General features: G+C 40.1%; 1 protein-coding gene across 4 annotated transcripts in view; it reads right to left on the minus strand.

Annotated features, from left to right (window-relative positions):
* Positions 1–23,817, minus strand: part of Nln (neurolysin) — a 100,789-nt gene that overhangs the window by 62,149 nt on the left and 14,823 nt on the right. The window contains exon 1 of one of the 4 annotated variants that reach the window (XM_048806096.1): positions 1,604–1,624. The exons of the other annotated variants lie outside the window; for them this stretch is intronic. The gene's annotated coding sequence lies outside the window, so the exon portion shown is untranslated. Of the gene's footprint in view, positions 1–1,603; positions 1,625–23,817 lie in introns of those variants that run through there. 4 annotated transcript variants of the gene reach the window in all.

Genomic DNA, 23,817 nt, shown 5'->3' on the forward strand with positions numbered 1-23,817 from the left:
TTGTGGAAAATAATCTCTGGTATAGCTATTAATTATAAAAGAAAAATCTATTATTAAGAATAATGATACTTTAAAACACTATAATATTAACATTAAACAACAATAATAATATTGGTGCTGTGAGTTTATCTTTCTCACCACCCCCTTTCTCTCCATTACCCCTGCAATCCCTGCTTACTTCAAAGCTTATAAATACACAAATAAAAATATAAGTGTGTATTTAGGTACTGTTTGAAATGCTTTTCAGGTAGGTCCTACTCAGTCACTCAGTCCTTCAACAGCCTCATGAGTTTTATACTGTAATTATTCTTGTTTTACTGAAGAGAAAATTAAAATAGTCGTCAACCTAAGACCACACAGCTAGTGAGTGGTAGGGTGGGAGCTAGGATTAAAACCGGGCAGTACAGATCTGGAACCCACACTCTTACCACACTAAATTTCATTCCTCCTATTTTGTAAGACGTAACAACAACTTTATGGGGGTAAGAAGAGCATTATTCCCTTTCTAACAGATGAGGCAGTTGAGACTCAGAGAAGCTAAGTAACTTTTTAAAGGTCATTTGCCCAAAGACTATTTCTGAATATGTACTATACGTTGTCACTGTGACAAGCACTGAAGATAAAATGACAAACTGACTGAGACGCTGCTACTTTAATTCAGCAGAAGAGACAAATGGATTAATATGCTCTTTTGAGATAAGTGCTATGATGGGGTAAGTAGAGGGAACTCTGAAAGTTCACAGCAGGCATCCATTCTGGTCTTGGGATGGGGAGAGGGTGTTAAGGAAGATTTTCTAGAAGGAGCAATGAATGAGATCTGAACACTGTGTAGGAACGATCCAAAGGGCAAAGGCTGTAAGGAGACAGAAGGCTGAAAAGGTAAATAGGGGTTAGCAAATGAGGAGCTTTAGGAATCACTGAATCATTTATCCTTGTTTTCTGATTTTGGTTTGTTTTTATTTTCTTGCAGTGCTGGGGATTGAACCCAGGGCTTCACACATGCTAGGCAAGCAGTCTAGCACTGAGCTACATTCCCAGCTAAATCTCCAGCCTTTTCTTATTCTGAAAGCCAGGACTGGGACAGGAGAGCCATTTCAAGGTTTTAATCAGGTGAGAGATAATAATAAGGTTTGTCTTTTAGAGAAGTAACTCGAATTATAATGAACTAAAAGATGTGTAAAAGGTCATTCCAGAGAAAAGTTGTCAATGTATTTGGGGCATATGATTAAGGGATACTAAACTAGGAAATAGGGGGATCTGGAGTAATTAAAAAGATATTCAGAAGGCAAAGTAAATATGACTTGGTAAACATCCATTATGGATGTAAGCGGGCAGAGAGAGAGAGTAAAGGATAATGTCCAGGTTTCTGTCCAGCTTAATGGATGGGCTGGTGGTACTGCTTACTGGTATAGGGAACACAGAAGGAAGAGGCAGATTTTCTTTTTCTTTCTTTTTTGGTACTAGGAATTAAGTCCAGGTTGCTTAACTACTGATGCACATCCCCAGCCCTTTTTAAAATGTTTTATTTTGAGACAGGGTCTTGCTAAGTCTTTAGGGCCTTGCTAAATTCCTGAGGTTGGTTTCGAACTTGCAGTCTTCCTACCTCAGTCTTCCAAGTCACTAGGACTATTGGCAGGAAGAGGTGCCTTTAAAGGGGAAAAAGGATAAAATCAGTTTTGAATATGAAAAGTCCGAAGTGTTTATAGCCCGTGTAAATGGAATTCACTAATTGTATATGGTAGTTGTACCTACAGAGGCGGTTGAACAGACCTGAGGGAACTGGCAGAAGGAGAAGAGAAAAACATCTGGGGTCTTAGTATAATCAATGAGGCAGGCAGAAGGGAGACTGGTTAAGATGGGTTCTAGGAAGTTGTGAAAAGGAAGCAGTGAAGAAAGGGAGGACATACACTCAGCACCTGACACTGTGCAGGTGGGAGGAGGACCCCATTCTCAGCGGAAGACAGCAACAGGGAAGTCCCTGGTGACTCTGGTCAGAGCATCATCAGTAGAGTGGCAGGAACACAAGTCAGATTACCACTGAGGACTGGGAAGGTGGCAAGAGCTGAAGAGAGTGGTCGTAAGCAATAATCTCCAGATGTGGCTGTGAAAATAAGGAGAGCTAAAGCAGCATAGCTGGAAGGGGCTGGAGGCACAAAAGGAGGGTGTCTTTCCTGTCTTAAAACAGGAAATACTATCTTCAGCTGTCTCTTTTATGCGAAACATTACTGGTTGATGCTTGAAGACTATTTTCTCACTATGTTTTCATCTCTTCAATCATCAGTTGAGTTATATACTAACTAAGGATGAAGTTAGGTACTAACTAAGGATGTATTAACTAATTAAATGTGTGAAAAATAGGGATCTGTTGTTTCTGGGATGGATAAAAAGTTTTAGAAATACTTTTAAAAATGTATTTACTGGGGCTGGGATTGTGGCTCAGAAGTAGAGCACTCACCTAGCATGCATGAGGCACTGGGTTCGATCCCCAGCACCATATAAAAATAAAATAAAGGTATTGTGTTCACCTACAACTGAAAAATAATGTTAAAATTTTTTTTTTTTGGGGACTGGGATTGGGGCTCAGCAGTAGAGTGCTCGCCTTGCACGGGCAGGACCTGGGTTTGATCCTCAGCACCACATAAAAATAAAGGCATTGTGTTGTGTCCATCTACACCTAAAAAATAAACATTAAAAAAAAATTTTTAAATGTAGTTACAAAAAGTCAATTAAAAAAATTGCCATTATAGCTGGGTGCAGTGGCACATGCCTGTAATACTAGCAGTTTGGGAGGCTGAGGCAGGAGGATCATGAGTTGAAAGCCAGCCTCAGCAACAACGAGGTGCTAAGCAACTCAGTGAGACCCTGTCTCTAGATAAAATACAAAACAGGGTTGGGGATATGGCTCAGTGGTCAAGTGCCCCTGAGTTCAATCCCTGGTATCAAAAAACCAAAAGGAACAACAATAACAACAACAACAAAACAAACAAACAAAAAGCCCTTTGCCGTTGTAAAAAACTGGGAAAAACTCATGAAGACTCAGAAGGCTTCTAAACTCAGGTTACTTCTGTGCACCTTTAAAATTCTTGTTCTACACTTAAGAAATTGAACCTGGAAATTAAGGATGATGCATTTTAGGTGTAGTTTTTGCAAGGACAGTGAAATGTCAATTCAAGTCATGCATATGTAACAAAAAGACCTTGGTCTTAGATCAAAACATCCAGGAACATACACTTGTGTTTTAAGTTTGAATATAATATTTAAGGAAATTATTTTTTCTATTATTCTACTTAAAACCATTTTTTTCAATTAATTATTAAAAGACATATGGAGAGCCAAGATTCCCACAGAAGCAGGAAGAAATGGGATATAAAAATAGGCAGAGTCAGGCATGGTGGCATATGCCTATAATCCTAGAGACTTGGGAGGTTGAGGCAGGAGGATCACAAGTTTGAGGTAAGCCTGGACAATTTAGATACTGTCTCAAAAAAATGAAAAGAACTAGATGTGTAGCTCAGTGGTAAAGTACCTCAGTGACACCAAAAAAAAAAAAAAAAAAAGAGAGAGAGAGAAAGAAAAAAGAAACCACACAGACACACAGGCAGAGCAATTTGTGTTAGGAAGATTCTCATCTCAATAACATTAATGAAATGGGTCAAACAGGAATAGTTAGATGATAATAAAAATGTGAGATATTTAAAAATCTCATAATATTTTGGATATTTCCAGCAATAAGGTAACATCCAGAGTATTTTCTTGGAAGTAGATGGTTGATATAAACAAGTTGAAGTGTACAAGGAACTGAGAGTCTACTTTGAACAAATTGTCTAATGAACACTGGAGTCAGCAAATGATGGTTGGCCTGCCTGGGAATAGATTTTTTTTTTGGGGGGGAGGGAGGATAAGGGAATTGAACTCAGGGGCACTTGGCCACTGAGCCACATTCTCAGCTCTATTTTGTATTTTATTTAGAGACACTGTCTCACTGAGTTGCTTAGCACCTTGCTTTTGCTCAGCCTGGCTTTGAACTTGCAATCCTCCTCCCTCAACCTCCCGAGCTGCTGGGATTACAGGTGGTGCCCAGCTGGCCGGGGAATAGAAAGGAAGACTGAACCAGGAACTAAAGTTTTTGAAGGGAGAGGAACCAAACCATAGTTGGAAGAGGTTATCATGTGTGATACATAGAATGGTGAAACCAGACTGACTCAAAGGTGTTCTGTTTTTTGTGATGCTGGGGACTGAACCCAGGGCCTTGCATGTGCACTCTACCACAGAGCTACATCTCCAGCCCACACAAAGGTGTTTTATACAGTGGTGGAGGTACTGATCTAGGAGCACCACTGAAGGTGGAGGTGTCAGCTAGGGAGCAGAGATGTTGATGGTTCCTCCTAATTTTGTGGTATAGAGAACAGATGGATGTAGTGGAAACATTTTCTTTATGGTTGAGTGGATTTTACCAAAGGTCAGGAGGGGAAAGGAAGATCTAGGGCAGAACATAAAAAAGTAGATTCTATCTATCCTGGGAAAGGGCTCCAGAAAAAAAAAAACAATGGAGAAGTGTAGATTGTAGGAGATGGTTAGATATACACTGTTGTCTAGCCATTCATCTCTTTTCCCTATCTAATTACACTTTCCTCCCAATACTAATGCACCCTCCCCACCACCACATGGTCCATGTTCTTTGAAGGAGGCTGTCTTTAAATCTCTTGCTTGGAATGCTATGAGAGAGGACTCAGTCCCTCTGATAGCAGTTGAGTAAGCTTGTGTCCTGGGTTGCGGTTGGCAGCCATCCTAAAGGAAGAAGTGGAATCTGATTTACGATGATATAAACACTGTGAATAGTAGAATAAAGGAAGGAAACTAAATATTTAATGACATCACTGAGTCCCTGGATCAACTCACTCTGAAGCCTGACCTAGAGCCAGACTTTCCAGTTGTGTGAGTCAATAAATCCCCTCTATTGTTTAAGTCAGTGTGAATGTGGTTTTATATTTTTGAATTTATATAGAATCCTAACTAATAAAGGAGTAAAAAGTAATAGAGGAATAAGCATGGAGGGGAAAACCCTACTACAGATATCAGAGTACAGAAATGAAGGATAACTGGGTCTTACATTCTTTTTTTTTTTAATTTTTTTTAGTTGTAAATGGATCTTTTATTTTATTTATTTACTTATTTATGTGGTGCTGAGGATTAAACACAGGGCCTTACATGTGCCAGGCAAGTGCTCTACCACGAGCCACAACTCCAGCCTCAGGGTCTTACATTCTTGAGCTAACCAAAAACGTAAAGTTCAGGGTATGAAGTTGACTGAAAATTTCTAAAATAATCATTCCTTCAACTTCTCCTAGATATACAGAACCAAGGCCTCTAAGACAGTGTCAACTATGACCATGACTAACTGTGTATCCAAAGAAGTTCTAGCACAGATGATAAAGTTGGCCCTTGGGTTATGGGGTTGTATGAACACCAAGTGGAAGAATAGTATCTAAAACACAGGACTTCTGCTCTCTTTGTCAATTCTCTTAGAACAGAACAATGACTATAGACAAAATTTGATTATTGCTCAATAGCTTTGAAATGAAATTACTTCAACACAGGTTGTGTGAGTGGTGCTGGGGTGTGGCAGTGGGCAGCTGGGCTTTTGAGGGCTCAGCAACCAAGTGGCTCAGAGCCCAGAGTCTGAATGTCCCTGCCCAAAAGGCAGAGTGGCCCCCTGTCTGTGCAGGAAGTGGTAGACAGTCCTGCCATTCTGCCTCATGTCCTGGAGCTCCAGCATGGAGCTATCTCCCTGTGCTTGACTGCCCCTCCCCCAACACAGGAGAAACTCAACACTTGCAGCTGGTAGCCTTTACTGGTATATGGTGAGGACAGAAATGGAACTAACAGTAGCACTTCAGCAGAAAGACATAAGGTTGTTTTTACTGGTAAATTTGCATCTGCTCAAACTATAAACTCTGCAAATTTTGCTTTCAAATAAAGTGATGAGAACCTCATGTTTGTCCCTGGACAAGCTACACCCACTAGGCAAATCCTGAGAAATATCCTGATTAAAAAATGAGCCTGGAGCTGGGGTTGTAGCTCAGGGGTGGAGCACTCACCTAACACGTGCAGGGCTCCAGGATCGATCCTCAGCACCAAATAAAAATAAATAAATAAAATGAAAGTATTGTGTCCAACTACAACTAAAAAATAAACATTAAAAAAAAATGAGCCTGCTACAAAAACACACAAAATAAAAAACAAAAACAAAACAAACTGCGTCAAGCATTTTGCTAGTACGATGACCTCCATAGGTTTTCAGTTATTTCCTGACATTGAGCGAAAGGTTGAGTGTTTGGTCCTAGCAAGTCTGATTTTTAACTCAGTTAAGCAGAAAGATGTCAGTACCTCAACTAGCCGAGCAGACATGTCCCTACAGAGTGTCCATGCAACTAATGAAAAATGACCACTTCCTTAATGTATTATTCTTTCCCGAAGGTAGAAGGCCAAAGAGAAACAAACAAAATAGTGAAATCATGATGTCACAGGTTGACAGAACACATTAAAATTTCTTTCTTAATAATCTTTTACCTTCTGGGTTTCTATCTTAATTTCTTTCAGAATTTATAATTCTTGTTACAAAAGGCAGGAAATGGAGTCAGGAGGATTCCTGTACTTCTAACTAAATATCTGAGCTATTGAGTATTTTCTCTCTGCATTATCTCTGCTTTTCATCTTTTATCTTCACTTAATTGAGTATCCCTGCTCTTCTCCTTTGTTATGTTTCCAATGCTTTCAGTGCTGGTACATAGATCTCTTTTCCTTAGGTGCCTTTGCAGGTCTAGAGACCTGCAGCCAGGTGGGGGGCAGTGCATCTGTAGCCATTCTGTCAACTGTGCTTGTATTTTTGAGAATCTGAAGCAGACTTTTCATTGATTTTTCTTTTCAACTGAGAGCCTCAAAAGTTGAAGGCAAGCAACACAGCATGACCTTGTCTTTCTTATAGGAGTTATTATGCACAATTATTTGAAAACGAAAATCCAGATGAATCACAGATTCTTACTGCCTAATTAAACACTAGTGCTTTTTCTTTTACAAATTTTAGGCTCTTTTATGTCTGTCTGGGCAACATCTTCTTCATTGTCTTCTGTATATTTAAAGCACTTTAAAAAATATAACCCTGTGAAATTTCTAACCAAGAAATAATATTGTACTGGACTTGGCGAGTGGGGGCATTTGTGAGGACTGTAATCTAAATCCAAAAAACAAATAAAGTGCTTTTGGTAAAGGAAGAAAGCTGTATAGAATTTGACAGAGATCACCAGGTTGCAGAATTTCATTTGGACCAACTAGATTGCCACAGTATTCTGAGTTAATTATTGTCTTGAAACTTTTGAAAAACATTTTGTGGAAATGTACTTTCGGAAATGTTTTGACTTACTGGATTCATTTTATTTTGAAGTATAGGTTAAAGCCTTCCTCTTCATCCCACTAAGGCTTCTGAGCTACTGTAGTTCACCCAGAATTAAGCTTCTATCATTTTACATCTGTGCCATTCATCTTGGATGTTTAAATTATTGTCATCTATCTGTTAAGTTAGTTTGTCTTGTACTTTAAATGAAAACCGGATTTTCTCAAGCACTATTGCTATTGCATATTTCTTTTTCTCAAAGATCCCCACTCCATTACAGCGAGCAGACAACTGATGGTCATTATATATGTAAAGCAAGATAGAATTGATTTGGCTAAAATATCACAGCAATAGCATCTTTCTTCACCCTCAAAAATAAACATTCATACAAGAAACTGTGCTTTACCAGAGCCAGGAGGACACCGAAACCCTATTATGTAAAATGTCACAACTTCCATGTCCTTACGATTTACTTTTTTCCTGTTCCTTTCTGATAGTGTTGCTGTGTTATACTACATGGTTTATGTGTTACTTCCTGAAATTTGTCCCAATTCTTTGGAATACTTGGCAAATATTCCTAGTATCTGCTTTGGAACTAATGTTTTTCTCCAGGCTGCCACTGAGGTCTGCATTCATTTGTTCCCTCCCGCAGTCTGAAATTCTTGTACATATCTATTTTCAATGATTTCTTTTCAATGATTTCTTTTTCATCAGAAATATTCCCCTCTAATCTTGATTCTTACTGTTTACCAGGTTGTCTTATAACCTTACAGGGCTTACAGGGCTCCTTTATTTGATTTCTCCAGTACGGAAGCTCAGCCCTGGACCTGAGGCTGATCTGTTCCTTAGGCACTTAGCACATGTTTTGCTTGAAGCCTTGAGCCACACAGTGCCTTGTCCATTGGATCTGTGCTGTCCAATACAATAGCCCCATGTGGTTATTTAAATCTAAATAAAGAGTAAATAAAATGAAAACTTAATTCCTCAGTTACATTGGGCACATTTCAAATTTTCCACAGCCTCTTGTGGTAAGTGGCTACCATACTGAACAGCATTCACTAGAACACCTCACTCCTGTAATCCCACCTGATGGTGCATGTGTGCCAAGCAGCCTTTCCTGTGCTATCCCAGGTGCCCTTTCTCCTTCCAACTATAAAACATATCCCTAAGTGCCTTCTTTGGAAGGAAGAAGGGCAGGGAAAGAGAACTCATTTGCTGAGGTGCCCTCTGTGTCAGGTGGTGTGGAAACCTTTGCTTAATCCTTATCACACTGAAAAGATAGTATGAATAAGCATTGTTTTCAGGACCACAAAGTGGTAGAAAGAACTTTCAGGAGTAGGGTCAAAGGTGACATGATTAGAAAATAAAAATGAGTTTTTTTCTATGAAGTCATTTAAATTTTATGCCCTTAATTTTACAAATTAATCTTATGTACGAATTAATTGTGCCTAACAAGATAGAGAATCAAGTTAGAAAATTTTACTTAAAAAGTCCTTGTACTAGGTCTTCAGCATAACAAATACACGCAAATTTACTGCTTTCTCTTTGCTCTTAAAATCCTTTCAAGCCTGTCCCTGTCCCAAGTGTACAGTGTTGCCTGCTGGTGAGCCTCTATTTCACAGTCCCAGTCTCTTAGGCAAACGTTCCTACATCCTCCACCTCCTCACAAGGCACTGCATTCTCCACTTTGTCTAAATTGAAAGCTGGTGCTATAGTTTGGATCTTAAAGTCTTCCAAAGAACCATTTGCTAGACTTAATCCCTGGACCATGTTGCTCTTGGAAGGTGGGGCCTTGTAGAAAGAAATTAGGTCACTGGGGAGTGCCGCAGTCTGGCTGGGCACAATCAGGAGCCACTTGTCAAAAGAAACGAACTTTATTTTTAGAACCACACATGCCAAACAAAACAGCTCCTCAGGAAAAACCCTCAGAGCCCCTACTGCCACCACCGGCTTCCCACAAGCCTCTCCCTCAACCACAAGCCTCTCCACCTCCCCCTATCCTCCTGCTCTTGAGGCGGATTGGCTGGGTCCTGTGGGCGGAGCCAAAAAAGTCCCCCAATGAGCAGCTCCGTGGTCTGAAAGGGCAGGGAAACAGCCCAATGAGCATCACCGCAGAGGAGCTAATCAGCTAGATGTTGCTGGGGCCGCTGTGAGCCAATCATCAGCCGGCAGCTGGAAGTTTGCTGGCAGCTGGAAGTTTGCTGGGGCCCCTTCGGCTGTGGCTCTCAACAAGGGAGTATGCCCTCAGAAGGGTACTTGGACCCTAACTCTTCCCACCCACCCCTCTCTCTCTCTCTCTCTCTCTTTTTTTTTTTTTTGCTTTCTGGTGGCCATGAGAGGAGCAGATCTCTTCTGCCATGCATTGCTGCCACAGACCCAAAGCAACAGGGGCCAAGGGATTATGCAATAAAATGTCTGAAACTACAAGTCAAAAATAAACCATTCCCCCTATAAGAGTGCTTATCTCAGGTATTTTGTCACAGTAACAGAAGCTGACTAAAACACTTAGGTTCCTAAAGAATGCACTGCTACCCCCTACCCTGGGAAGTGTGCACATTCCTCCAAGCTCTTCATGAGACCAGGCTTTGACATGGGATAAACCTTCTCCTAAATCCTCAAGAGGATATCTAGATTATTACTGCACTACATTCTAATCTTATGAGGCTGCTGCCTTCCTGCTTGAGTGTCCTCTCTCTCTGTTGCTGTCATTATCTGACCTCTTTGACCTTTTCTCAAATTTCTTAAAGACTTACCCATACAGCCTTCTCCATCTTAAGCTCCAGAGTCATCCTGGCAAATTCTCCAGGTAGATAATGAGTCACACCATTTCCTTAACTTCTGTTTCTTGACCTGCTTCACTCCAGGAACCTTCAGTTTATTCTTCTTATCACAACTTGGAAAATGCCCCTCACAGACACCAGACTGCCCACAACTGCTGAGACCCACAGCCGAGTTGGAATGGCCCCTGGCATTTTGCCAGAAGTAATGGTTTAGAGGCAAGCCATTAAGATGATGCTGGATTGATTCAATTGTATATTAGACCTTTACTGTCCGGTAATAGGATGGCTCTTGCTGCATCGGGCGCCTGCTACTTTGGAGTTCCCGTAGGGTTCCGAGAGTGAGTGCGCACGCAGCTCGGGGGGAGGGAGTTCTGGTTGGTGTGGTGTGTTCCTGGAGGAGCCACGTGAGTGGCGTTGGAGAGAGGTTCCCGGGGAGCGTGTGTGGAGTGTGCTGGTAGAGTTTGGAAATAAAGTTTGTTCCTGCTTGAGTGGCTCGTGATTTGTGCCCAGCCAGACTGTGGCATTTGGGATGCTGAGAGCCACAGGCAAGTCGGAATGGCCCCTGGCATTTTGCCAGAAGTAATGGTTGAGAGGCGAGCCATTAAGATGATGCTAAGGTCTGCACCTGTGTCCAGTATCCCATTAAATTCATGTCCTTGAATATTTGGTTTTAGCATTGGGCGAGAATCTAAATTTAAAGAAAGCATAGCCCAATCTACACCTGTGGAGCCTAATCTCCTGGAACCTCTTTCTATACTACGGCTGGAAAGTTTATCATGTAGGCTGGGTATTATTAATAACTGTGCTATTCTATCTCCTGGTGAAATTATTGATATACCCCTTGGAGAACTGGCTATAATTTTTATTTCACCTTCATAATTGGGATCAATTACCCCAGGACTTATCATAAGTCCTTTTAGAGTAGAAGAACTCTGTCCCAATAATAAGCCTACTATTCCTTGGGGAAGAGGCCCTTTTACCCCTGTGGGAATGATTTGAACTCCCATCTCTGGAGTTAGTACTGCTCTGGCGGAGGCACAGATGTCCAACCCTGTGCTCCCTCTGGTTTGTCTGATGAGGGATCTAATGGATAATGTGTCCTGGGGACTACCCTGATGGTGTTGCTGGGTTCCTCCACTGCCCCGTATATTTGTGGTTGTGGGCCCCGGAGCATTGGGCCCCCCTGTCCGTTTTTTGGCAATGGAGCCCGATGCTTTTCTCCACAATATCGTGGGTAAACACCTGTTCCTTGTCCATTTTTTGATAACGGAGAACCCTCTATGGTGGTTTAAGAATGGCATTCATTAGCCCAATGTCTCCCTCTACGGCATCGTGGGCAAATACCCGGTATTCTACTCCTTTGATACCTAGCTTTATTAAACCCTCCTCCTATGGGGCAACTCCTTTAAAAATGTCCTGTTTGTTCACAATTGTAGTATGTTTTTGGCCTTGCATCTAAAGCCTGTTGTACTGCAGCTGCCAAGACTTGCCCTTGTTCATTAATGTCTCTACATAATTTAATATATGTGTTTAAATCTCCATGTTTCCATGGTCTAATGGCCTCCTTGCACCATCTGTTCGCTTGCTCAAAGGCTAGCTGTTTAATTAATGGCATTGCTTGCTCTGTATCCCCAAAAACTCTGGTAGCTGTTTGAATAAGCCTATCTACAAATTCAGCGTAAGGTTCATTAGCTCCTTGTATTACCTTAGATAATTGACCTTGTAAATCTCCATGTCCTTGTAAAGTCTTCCATACCCTAACTGCATCTGCAGCAATTTGTGAGTATATAGCAGGATCATATGCAATTTGTTGCAGCTGACCCTCATAAGGTCCTTTTCCTAACAACATATCTAGATTTCTCTGAGGATAACCAGCTTCTGCATTTCGCCTGGCTGTCTCTGTGCAAAATTTCTCATTGGCAGCCTTCCATAACAGGTATTGACCTCCATTTAGCACAGCTTTACACATACTAGTCCAATCTGCTGGCGTCATGTTCAAGTTGGTAATGGATTCGACCAAGCTTACAGTGAAGGGTGCTTGAGGACTATAGGTTGTTACAGCCTCTTTTAGCTGCTTCACTGTTTTGAAATCTAAAACATGGTGATTTCGCTGCCCTCCTGACGCCTAAAATACAGGGCATGCTAATCTTTGAGGTCCTGTCTCAGGATCCCATCTATCAACTACAGGGGTTGAGGGCCACTCAGCATATGTTGTCTCCATAGGTGGAGCTGTTGGTTGGACACTTACGCCCTCTGGTGATAGAAAGGTGTTAGTAGCAACCTTCTGTTGTAACTTCTCTCCGGACAACCCCTCCTTCTCTAAACTTTTTTTCCCTAACTCAAGAGACTTCCTCTTTTACTTCATTTAAAATGTCTTCTCCTAGACTTAGCAAACAAGATTGTACCAACGTCCATAATGGTATTGTGCCAATTGGCAGAGTTCCTGGGCTTTCCTTTTGTATCTTTTTAAAATCTTCACCATGATGGTTCCATTGTGATATATTTAACAACCCCTCTTTAATGAACCATGGGCTATACCTTTGTATCGTCTTAACGTATGCCCTAACTGTTCTTGATTTTACTGAGATGCCTCCTTCCTCTAGCACTTTACTTAATGCCCCTTCGGTTTGGTTCTTATTAATTTTTAATTCCATATTTCCGTAACAAAGATACCACTCACTAAGATAATGCAAAACAAAACCGAGACAAAATGAAACAAAAATGGAACAAAAATTCATTATATCAGCCTTTCTATCCTCCTGAAATGTCCATTCATCCCTTCTCCCTATCTGTTCCTCAGATGCAAATAGTTTTTCCTCAGATGTGAGTGGTTTTTCTTCCGTCCCACCCATCTCCAGGGACTGGCAACTTAAAACAAAAGCGAAACAAAACGAAAGAAGAATCTTTAAATGGTCACCCATCCTCTTGCACTGCCCTCAGGAGCGAGCAGTTAACCTTACCACTTACCCTCAGGCGTTCCCCGCATGGGCCACCAAATGCCGCAGTCTGGCTGGGCACAAATCACGAGCCACTCAAGCAGGAACAAACTTTATTTCCGAATTCCACCAGCACACTCCACACACACTCCCGGGAACCTCTCTCCAACGCCACCCACGTGGCTCCTCCAGGAACACACCACACCAACCGGAACTCCCTCCCCCCCAGGCTGTGTGCGCACTCACTCTCGGAACCCTGCGAGAACTCAACGGGAACTCCAAAGTAGCGGGCGCCCGATGCAGCAAGAGCCATCCTATTACCGGACAGTAAAGGTCTAATATACAATTGAATCAATCCAGCATCATCTTAATGGCTCGCCTCTTAACCATTACTTCTGGCAAAATGCCAGGGGCCATTCCGACTAGGATGTGGCTCTCAGCACACAACCTTCTATCTTTTCAGCACGCACTAATGTACTGCCATGATTTTTATGTCTATTTCCCTTAGACCTTCAGTTGTTTTATCCTTCAACTTTATCACCTTAACAGGCTTTTCCTATAACACTGCCCTTGGACCTGGGTGACTGTTACACTTTAATGGGCTCCACTTGGATGCTCCTGCGTCTGCACTCAACTCAAGAAAGCTAAAGGGACAAGCCCATGCAAATCCTGCCACCCGCATCAAGCAACTATGCTTCGTGTACCCAGGACTTGCTTGAATGGCTCCTAGAATCTGTGTGAACCTCTTCCCTGGGTTTGTTCTCCTAGAGTGAACTGCATCATTGGTGTGTACACATCTTGGATTGAGGGGTCATTAGTATGAAAGAGTGTGGCTGAAACCTGAACATACACATGGTGGCATGGGTATGCATGTGAGGTCCCCAAGGTACAAGAGGAGGTGAAGGGACAAGGGATGGGCTTCCAATCATACTCTCTCCCCAGGTTGCACAAATGTTAGAAATAAGCCTCAGTTATCACCTGGACCGTCTTTCACTAAAACACCAATTGCTCTGTCTCTACTGATTCTGCTATTTCACCTTAAAACCCTGCCCACAACCATTTTAACTAGCCACCTTCTCTATTCTTACATCTAGGTTACTAAACAGAGCTATAAGAGCTTTTATCATTGTGTCTAATTTGAGTTGAAGTCTAAAGGTGTATTCATTCATAAAGATCTGCATCTCATTCCTCATACTAGTTACTTTCAACCATAGCCAGCCTCCCCAAATTTCTCCTCTTGAGTTGCTAACCCTGTTGCCTGTATTACCAAGGCCATCAGATAAAATTCCCCCACATGCCACCGTGAACACTGCTGGATCTGTTTCATCCCTTTCTTTTTACTCCTCATTAGTATAAGAAGCACCTATCAAGTCTAAAGCCAGTTTCCTGTTCTGTGTTTGGGTCCCATCTGATCTCTTCCAGGATTTATCACTCCATGAAATATCACCTCTCTATGCAAAAACCTCAAAGTCTCATTTGTACTACAGGTACTTAACTTTCATCATTTAAATAAAACAAAACAAAATCTCCTCTGATCCTGGGTACCCCTCTAGACACCATTCCCTATTTCTCCCTTTCCCTTCATCTCGGTGATTTTTTTACAGTAGTCCATCTGTATGTCCTTCACTCCTCAATCTGACCTCATAAAAGGTACCCACTCTACTACAGAAAACTGACATTCTTTAGTTTATACTTGTCTTGACTTTTTGTGATTTGACTCCACTTTTAATTTTAGGTCTCTTGACTCTTCCTTCATAATTTCCACCATCTGCTGGCTTTGTTGCTATTTGTTTTAGCCCCTTCCTTGGGATCCCTTAGCATTCCTCAGGATTTGGTCAGATGGCTTGTTGTCTTTTTTTCACTTTGCACACTTCCTGTTTTACTTGTTGCTATTCATGGCTAAAGGTTTCCACATCTCTACCTCCAATACAAATCTTCTGAGTTCCAGATCCACAGATCTACCTGCTGGATAGCTCTACTTTGTCACCTCAAATTCAGTATGTTTAAAATTAAAGACAACTTGCTTTTCACCCAAACCAAAACCATCCTCTTCCTTTATTCCTTGTCTCAGTGAAGATCACCAGTATGTACTCTTTTGTCCAAGCCAGAAACCTAGGAAACCTTCTTTCTGGACACCTTCCAATCTATAGTCCATACTGCCTGCACAGTAATTTTCCTAAAATGTAGGTCTGATTGTGGTACTCCCTTTCAATGGCATGCTTCCTTAAGCTTGGCTTAACCTACAAGGTCCATCTCAATTTGTCCCTAACTATGTACCTCATTGGCTTTCTCAAGCCAGACTTCAAGTCTATGCCCTCAAGTCTATGCTCCACTTATGGTGACTTACATTACACCTCCCTCAAACTTTTAATCTCTCTTCAGGTCTTTGCATATTATCCCCTCCACCTGGACCACTGGTCTTTTTTTTCCCTCACTTGAAGATCAACATCTCTTGTCTCTTATCTTTTAGATCTCTGTTGGGACTTCACATTCTCCAGGAAGCCTTATTGGATCATCTCAGGTTGTTTTTGGAGTTCTTCCCTTGTGCTACTATGATACTACCTACAGTTCCTTATACACAATGACCAAAGCACATGCAATGCTGAACAGTATTCACCTATTTACTTGTTGGTGTTGCAGACAGATCTTAAGCAGAGACCAGGTCTTAGTGCTATTTACAGACCCTGAACCTGGCATCATTTGTGACATATGTATATTTTAACTGTGATGAATATACAAAAAAAAAATGTACTTCAGCTTATTAGTTTAGTACTTTTCTTCTATTATTTACATCTCCAATATGAAAATAGTTCCATCTGAGAGTGTTCAGCTTCCACAGGGCATTATATAAAGCCCTGATCTGTAGTTAGTGAGGATGATGCAAGTTAGAGATGATGGCATACACTGGACACTTCAGCATCCTGAATTTTGTTCACGACTTCACTTCTGAGTAGACTGCTGCAATGCAGATTCCAATTCAGGAGCAGTGCTCAACAGTTACTGAGTCCTCCAGTGTGGTTAATTATAGCCCCCAGCAAGGGTAAGCATCTGGTACTTGAGTCACTAGTGTTACAACAATGGACCTTTTCATTTAAGAACCTTTTAATCTGGTTCAGGACTGAACTATTCGATAAACAGAATGTTCTAGAATTAAATGCCTTCGCATAAATCAACTTTTACTGGTAAACACACTCATATCTTTAGCCAAAATTCTTACTTTTTTTTAATTGGTTCTTTTTAGTTACACATGACAGTGGCAAAATTGTAACTTTTGATATTCTTTATAGACTGTGAAGAATTAATATCCAGAGAAGACTTTTAGTTTGGTGTTGTAGTCAGCATTACATTGCCGTAACCAAAAGATCTGACAAGAACAACAGGAGGAAAAGCTTATTTTGGCTCATAGTTTCAGAAGTTCAATCTGAGCTGCTCAGAACATGGCAACCAGGAAGTAGAGAGAGCTCTGCTCACCAGGAACTAAATTACAAACCCCAAAGGCACACCCCCAGTGACCTACTTCCTCCAGCCACATCCTACCTGCCTATAGTTACCATCCAGTTAATCCATGTAGTGGATCAATACACTGATTAGGTTATGACTCTTATTTCAGCTCTAATCTTTTTTGTATTGTCTAACATATGAGCTTTTAGGGAACACCTCACATCTATACCACAACACTTTGTTTCTAAGTTAATAGGAAATGTAATTAGGTATGATAAATGTACCCATGCTCACCACCTTTCTAGTAGTTTTAAAGAAAGATGCATATACCCCAATCTATGGCATTTGACTTTCATACCCTCCAAATTCACTGTCTCCACTTCTTGCATGTTACCAATTCTTCCACACTTTTCCACTAAAGTGTTCTGAACAAATCCACTTTCCTCTTTCCTGATTCTACTTTCACCTTTCCTTTCTTTAAAACTTATTAATTTATTTTTCTCATGCTAGGGATCAAAGCCAGGGCCCTGCACATGTTGGCAAAGTACTCTACCACTGAGCTCCACCTCCAGCCCCTCTTCCACTTTTTGAACATCTCTTCTTAGTCTCCTCTGCTTGCTTCTCTTCCTGTATTCACCTGTAAAAGTTGGTGTCTGCCATGATTCTGCACTTGGTTTCTCTTTCCATTTTACTTGTTCATCCTTAGAGACATCTTCTCCTCCCAAGGCTTCAATGACCACCTATGATCATCTATAAAAAACTATGGCCTCCACCCAGATCTCTAGATGGAGTTAACAGACCCATAGACATCTCAAATGCAAATGTTCCAAGTTTGATCCTTCTCATGAATTTCTAAATTCAGTTTGCCACTCTCCAGCAAACTCTCCAGTTAAGGTTGGAGTGACCTACTTCCTCAGTAGGAATGATATACTCATGTGTGATCAGTTTCTAGCTGATCACACATGAGTATATCATTATCAACTTTAACATTTTAAAGAGGTTATGAATGGGCCAGACACTATGCTAAGACCTTACATGCATTTTATTTAATCCTGCCAATAAGCCAAAAGATAGGTATGATTGACCCAATTTTACTGGGCATAGAGAAATAAAGTAACTTGCTTAAGGTCCAAAGCAGGTGTGGAGCTAAGATTCAAACTCAGCCCTACTCTGGAGTCCACATCCTTGTCTATGCTCTATTGATGTTACAAGTGCATCCCAGAAAAGGAAAACATCAAAATTCTTGCCAATTGCTCCTCCCTCATTTTCCAGCTTGCTTTTAAATGGGGGAGAGAATAAGGCAAGTTAAAGCATACATATTTAATATCACTTGTCTGATTTGTTATTTATACCACTCCCTAAGGGATTGCTGCAAAGGTTGTGGAGGAGTGGTGCTCCACCTTAGCCTTCACCCTGCTCTGAAAAACAGGCTGTGTAGGCTTGGGCAGCTTTTAGTCACCCAAAGAGTAAAACAACTCAAACTGGGACTACTTGGATGGTTGCCCTATGCACTAAGATCTCATTCTTTTCCAGAGCCCTTTAATTAATTGCTCTTAGGTAATCAATAAACCATTTGAAAACGTATACTCCCAGAAAGCAGCAAACTCTTAAAGTATTCAAGCAAACAAATAATCCATATTTCTTACTGATGAAATTCAGCAGAGGCACTCTAAGGAAATTTTGTAGGCATAAATGCTGGTCATTTATTTCCTTGTGATTCCTCAGGTAAAAGATATTGACTTGCTCTCATCATCTGGAATTATGCCAACAATGTACACTATATTACTAAAATAAAATTTAAAAGCTCATTATACAAGGATTTCCCATGAACTAAATCAGAAACCCATCATTCCTTCAACAACTATTTATTGAGATAATAAAGATGAACAGGACACAGTTACTGTCTTTTAGAAGCTTATAGGCTTGAGAAAAAGAAATCCAGAAAGAGACCTTTTAGAATAACAGGTAATAAATTCTATCCAAATAAAGTGATGGCAATGTAGTATCTCTTTTTGGAGAATCCAAGAAAGACTTCAGTGAGGATGTGACTTCCAAGCTGGCTGAGTCTTTCAGGACAGCTGTGTGAGGGATGGTGAGGGATATGTGGATTTAAAGGGGTGTGAAGGCTAAAATAGGTTAGAATTTGTGTATATTCTCAGTTATTTTCACAATGAAGCTGATGATGGAAACTAAAATCCTTTAATAGGGTTGGACATTTCTGTAACACAATGGATTAAGATGATGGACAGCTTGGGGCTTAAAGATGGTACTTATTATTGGTAGGGGCTAAATCTTGCAAGAAATTCTGAAGCCATTCTTATCCACAATTATGAGGTTTTTCTCTTTCATTTTACACACACACCCTCAGAACTTGGTTTGCCTTTTTTGGGGGGGGGTGGGATGGGGGAGGTGGGTTTCCTGGGGATTAAACCCAGGACTATACCCTCAGTTCTTTTCTTTTCAAACAGGCCTAGTCAGAGGTTTATTTAGGAAGGTAGATACATTCAAGGGATTATGCAGGCTTTCTTGAGACTGAGAAGCAGCCCTGACTTGGGCTGAGGGTCCAATATGTATAGAAGGGCTGTATCAGGGGCCTGACTGGAGTTGGATCAGGGTGGATCTGCACAATTTTGCACCAGTCTCAGTCCTTTTTAAATTTTATCTTGATACAGGGTCTTACTAAGTTCCTCAGGCTGGACTCAAACTTGCAATCCTCCTGACTCAGGCTCCTAAGTACTAGGATTACAGGCACTGGCATTGTACTTTTAGTTCAACCAGCATTTGTGGAAGGGTTTCTAAGTATATTCTAGGAAATGTTACATTGGCTGCTTCTAACTGAAAATTCCTTAAGATTGATGTTTTAGGATCTACATGTCAAATCAGCTACTATACATAATCCACACTAAAAGATTTAAAAAAATAAATGAATCTTTCTTAAAAATCATTTTGGCCTTCTTATCTATAAGGGAAAAAACATGCTTATGAATTAAGCCCCAATACAGTGCCTGGTACTCAGTATTTGTTGAATGAATTAACTCTGTGTGAATGCTGAACTTGTTTTCAGGACTCAGGCAAGTCAAGGCTTGGTTGGAGATATTTTAGCACGACTGACTGATCTGCTCCCGAGGGTGGAGGAAGAATGGTGACATTTTCCTTCTAATTCTACTAGAATGTAAGCTCCCATGTATTAGCCATCTTTGTATTTCTTGGTAAATGCAGAAGAGTGTGTTTCAGCACACAGCATATGTATTGACTGCTGGCTCAGTGAGTACAGAAGAGAAATGAAAAATATATTTGTCTGTCCTAGAATGACTACTGAGTTCAGTCCAAGACACCAGAAATCAGGCAAATGATGAAGCAATCAAAAGAAGGTACTGAAACACAAGGGTTGCTGAAGAAAAGCAATTACGTGAGGAATGTACATAAGGATGCTTTGAGTCACAAATAATCTACAGAAATCTAGTGCATGTGGCAAAGCCCTACGATTCTGCTGCTCTTGCTTCCACCTGCTGGTATAGTTAAGTAATTTTTTAGATTGGGCAAAAATTGTTCAGCAGTACTAGGAAAAAACAAAACTGTGAAACACTGCGCTTTCAAAGTCCTCTTGCCACAGTGACATAGTACACTTCTAAAACAGCATTCACAAAAAAAGTACACCATGAAATCAGCTACAAATATTTTGAGCACAGAGAAGAATTAACCTAAATGGGGAGACGTTCTGACCTTTACTGTGAGTAATCTCTAGTGTCTGATAAAGTAAAAAAAAATTACTGATTTTCTTTCCTTTCAGTCTCTTGTATTAATGAAAATAGTTTGTAAATTTGATGACTATAATTGACCATTGCAACTTGTAGTCCAATCTTAATCTTTGTTAGTGAAATAAACCATTTATTTTGAAAATGGTGCCACACACACTCTTTGATGCCCACAGCTTCCTCTATCATGTATACTACATGTACATGCGAAGACATGTATGTACATGAGACACAATACACAAAGGCTCCCCTAGGAATGAACAATGGTTTATTTATTTATTTTTTAATTTTATTTTTTAGTTGTAGTTGGACACAATACCTTTATTTTATTCATTTATTTTTATGTGGTTTTATGTGGTGCTGAGGATCTAACCCAGGGTCTTGCACGTGCAAGGCGAGCGCTCTACTACTGAGCCACAACCCCAGCCCAAACAATGGTTTATTTTTAACCCTTTCTAAAAACGTGATCCATTTTAAAAAGAAAGTAATTTTATTTTTAGATTTTCTAATGTAACAGAAAAGTTCTTGTTTCCAAATTTCAATGAAAAACAAAATGAAAAGGGACTTTTCAAAATGTCTTTTCCAAGAAATATGAATAAAAACAAAAAAAACCTGAGAAACTGCGTAAGGTCTTCTGAAGTACCACGTGACACTAAAAATATGACAATTACTTGTCTCTTAACAAAGAGAACTTTTAGAAAATGTTCACAATACAAAGTAGAAAGAATGAAACAGAAAACCTCAGGTTCTAAAAAATAAGTAACAGAAAGTGATATTCTGACGTTCTCCTAATTATGTAGATGACACAATTGACTTAACAATTACAGGTTCTAGATACATTATTACAAATAACCATGAAAAGATTTCTGTTCTCAAATCCTATAAGTAGCTTTCCCCACAGAGTGAGGAAAATCTGCTTCACAAATGAAGACCTCCTCAATAATTCATCAGTAAAGGGCTGCCCACATACATGAAAAACCACAACTCCAAAAGGCATTCCACTTTTATTTTTCTCTAGAAGCATGAATAAATTGCTTTGGTACATTTAATTGGTGTTTGGGGCATACTTTTCAGAATTAAAATCCTTAGTAAATTACTCAGAAGAGACTCTCCTCTTTCAATACATTATTTAATACTTTGGCTTTTTTTTTTTTTTTTTTGTCTTCCATGTATACATATTTTGTTGTGTGAATGATGATGCCTAAATCCTCCTCTGGAGCCTGGCTAACAACTATGTGCTTTTCTTTTTAAGATTGGTTCAACTGCTAATACACGTACATACATGTGTAATGATATTATGATTGTTTTTTGAAAAAATACTTTATCACTTACAGCTATATACTGAAGTACTTATGAGTACACTAATAAAGTGGTAGATATATATTTCACAATAATTGAGAGGAAGCAGTGTAAGAAAAAAGATTTGCCATGAATTGACAACTGTGAAGCATGGTGATAGGAAGGTTTATTAGTAAATTGTGTTTATGATTGAAAATTTACATAATAAAGTTTTAGAAATGTATTTAATAACTGTTCATGTATCAATCTCTAGTTGCTCAATTCAGAACTGTGGTCTGAAAAACACATGAACTCTAAATTAAAACTCCCATGTTGACAAGCACCTTAAAAGGGATAATACATGGGGAAAACCCCAAGGGGAAAGTAGAGCACAAGAAAAAACATATTTGACAAGCAAATGAGGACTCATAAATTCACGACTGGAAGGCGTCTTAGCAACCTTCTAGTTCAAATCTGTTACCTAGGATAAGTCCAGTGATGTTAAGTTACTTAACACAGGCCAGACTTAAGCATTTTACTTAACTGCAGGTATAGCCAACATTATATAAGAAGTAAATTGTTACAGAACATTCAGTTTCTAGTGTATCTAAAATTTGAGGTTGGCAATCCAAGTGTGGTAATCAAATGGCTGGCGGCTAGTTCATTTTGTTGCTACATAAGCCTGTTTCACTGCTGCTTGGCCACTGACAATCATATTACCACTGCCATTAACAAAAACAACAAGCCAGGGGCGGTGGTACACCCCTGCAATCCCAGTGGCTCAGGAGGCTGAACAGGAAGATCATGAGTTCAAAGCCAGCCTTAGCAATAGCAAGGTGCTAAGCAAATCAGTGAGGCTCTGCCTCTAAATAAATACAAAACAGGGCTGGGGATGTGGCTCAATGGTGGAGTGCCCCTGAGTTCAATTCCCAACACCCCCCGATAACAATAACAATGTTAAACATTTATGTAGCAGGTACTATTCTAGATGCTTTATATATAGTGACTCATTTAATCTCTCCAACGACATTAACACAGATCCTATTATTATCCCCATTTTTGGAGATGATAAAACTGAGGCACAGAGGTTAAATAACTTACTCAAGGTCATACAGCTAGAAATGACCAGTATCCCAGGCATTCTTGTTTCCAAGTTAGTGTTGTTAAATACTGTACTATATGTCCATTTACACTATCACTTTTGCAATTCTATCATTCCTTTAAACTGTCCATAGCTATTAACCTTACACATAATCAGTGGCTGCTTCATTTCTTTATTCTTTCTTGTCCTTGAGAGACAGGCAGAGATATAATCAGAGATCTCAACCTTTGTGTTGTTATGGTAAGCCCTGCCATGTCCTGATTCTCCGGCTGATCTGGCACAGAAAACCTCAGAAGCTACTGTCATTACTATGTGAATATACAATCAATAATCAACATGAGAAATGAAAATAATGATGACAATTTGTATACCTATAGTATGTGTAGACACTGGCAAATTTTACTTTAAGATGATAACAATGACCTAAAATTCTTTGACAGCTTATATATCAAAAGCCTACTCTTTAAAGCCTGAAAGAGCTCCCTCACTAATAAAAGATAAAAGGTAGCCTTTAAAACATTTTCTAACAAGGATGAAAGATGACTAATTACCAACCTTAGCTCCTTTAGATTTAGAAAACACACTGAAACCAAAGTAAAGTGCCTACATACATATAATACAAAACCATTTACTTATGAAGTGCATATTATGTCCGTGCACTGTGCTAAGTAATTTCTATCCATTATCTTATTTACTTTTCACCCTACAAAGAAACTGAGGTAGAGAAAGGCTGAGTTAATCATCCTGAAGTCACACTGCTAAGTAAGCAGGAGATGTGGGCTGCGAACTAGGCAATCTCATCTCTGAGTCTCAAATTTTATCTATTTACTAAGCTGCCTCCTTCAACCTAAAAATGTTGTTATTTTGTATAAACCAAGCTTTTGGTTCCCAAGAGAATAACAGAATTGTTGGATTGCAGATCTATTCTGATCATACTTCCTACAGCAGCCCCAATATGACTTGGTGGAAGAGTGAGGGTGGGAAGAGAGGGAGAGTCTAAGATGACAACCAAGTTTCTGCTTTGCAATGACCTAAGCAATAATGCCAATCACCAACTGGGAGGATTCAAGACTGCAGGACAGAATGTTTCCTTCTTTTTCTTTTTTTTGGGGGGGGGCGGGGCAGGGGAGGTGAG

Source organism: Marmota marmota, unplaced genomic scaffold, assembly GCF_001458135.2.
Source record: "Marmota marmota marmota unplaced genomic scaffold, marMar, whole genome shotgun sequence".
In the NCBI taxonomy this organism is placed as follows: Eukaryota; Metazoa; Chordata; class Mammalia; order Rodentia; family Sciuridae; genus Marmota; species Marmota marmota.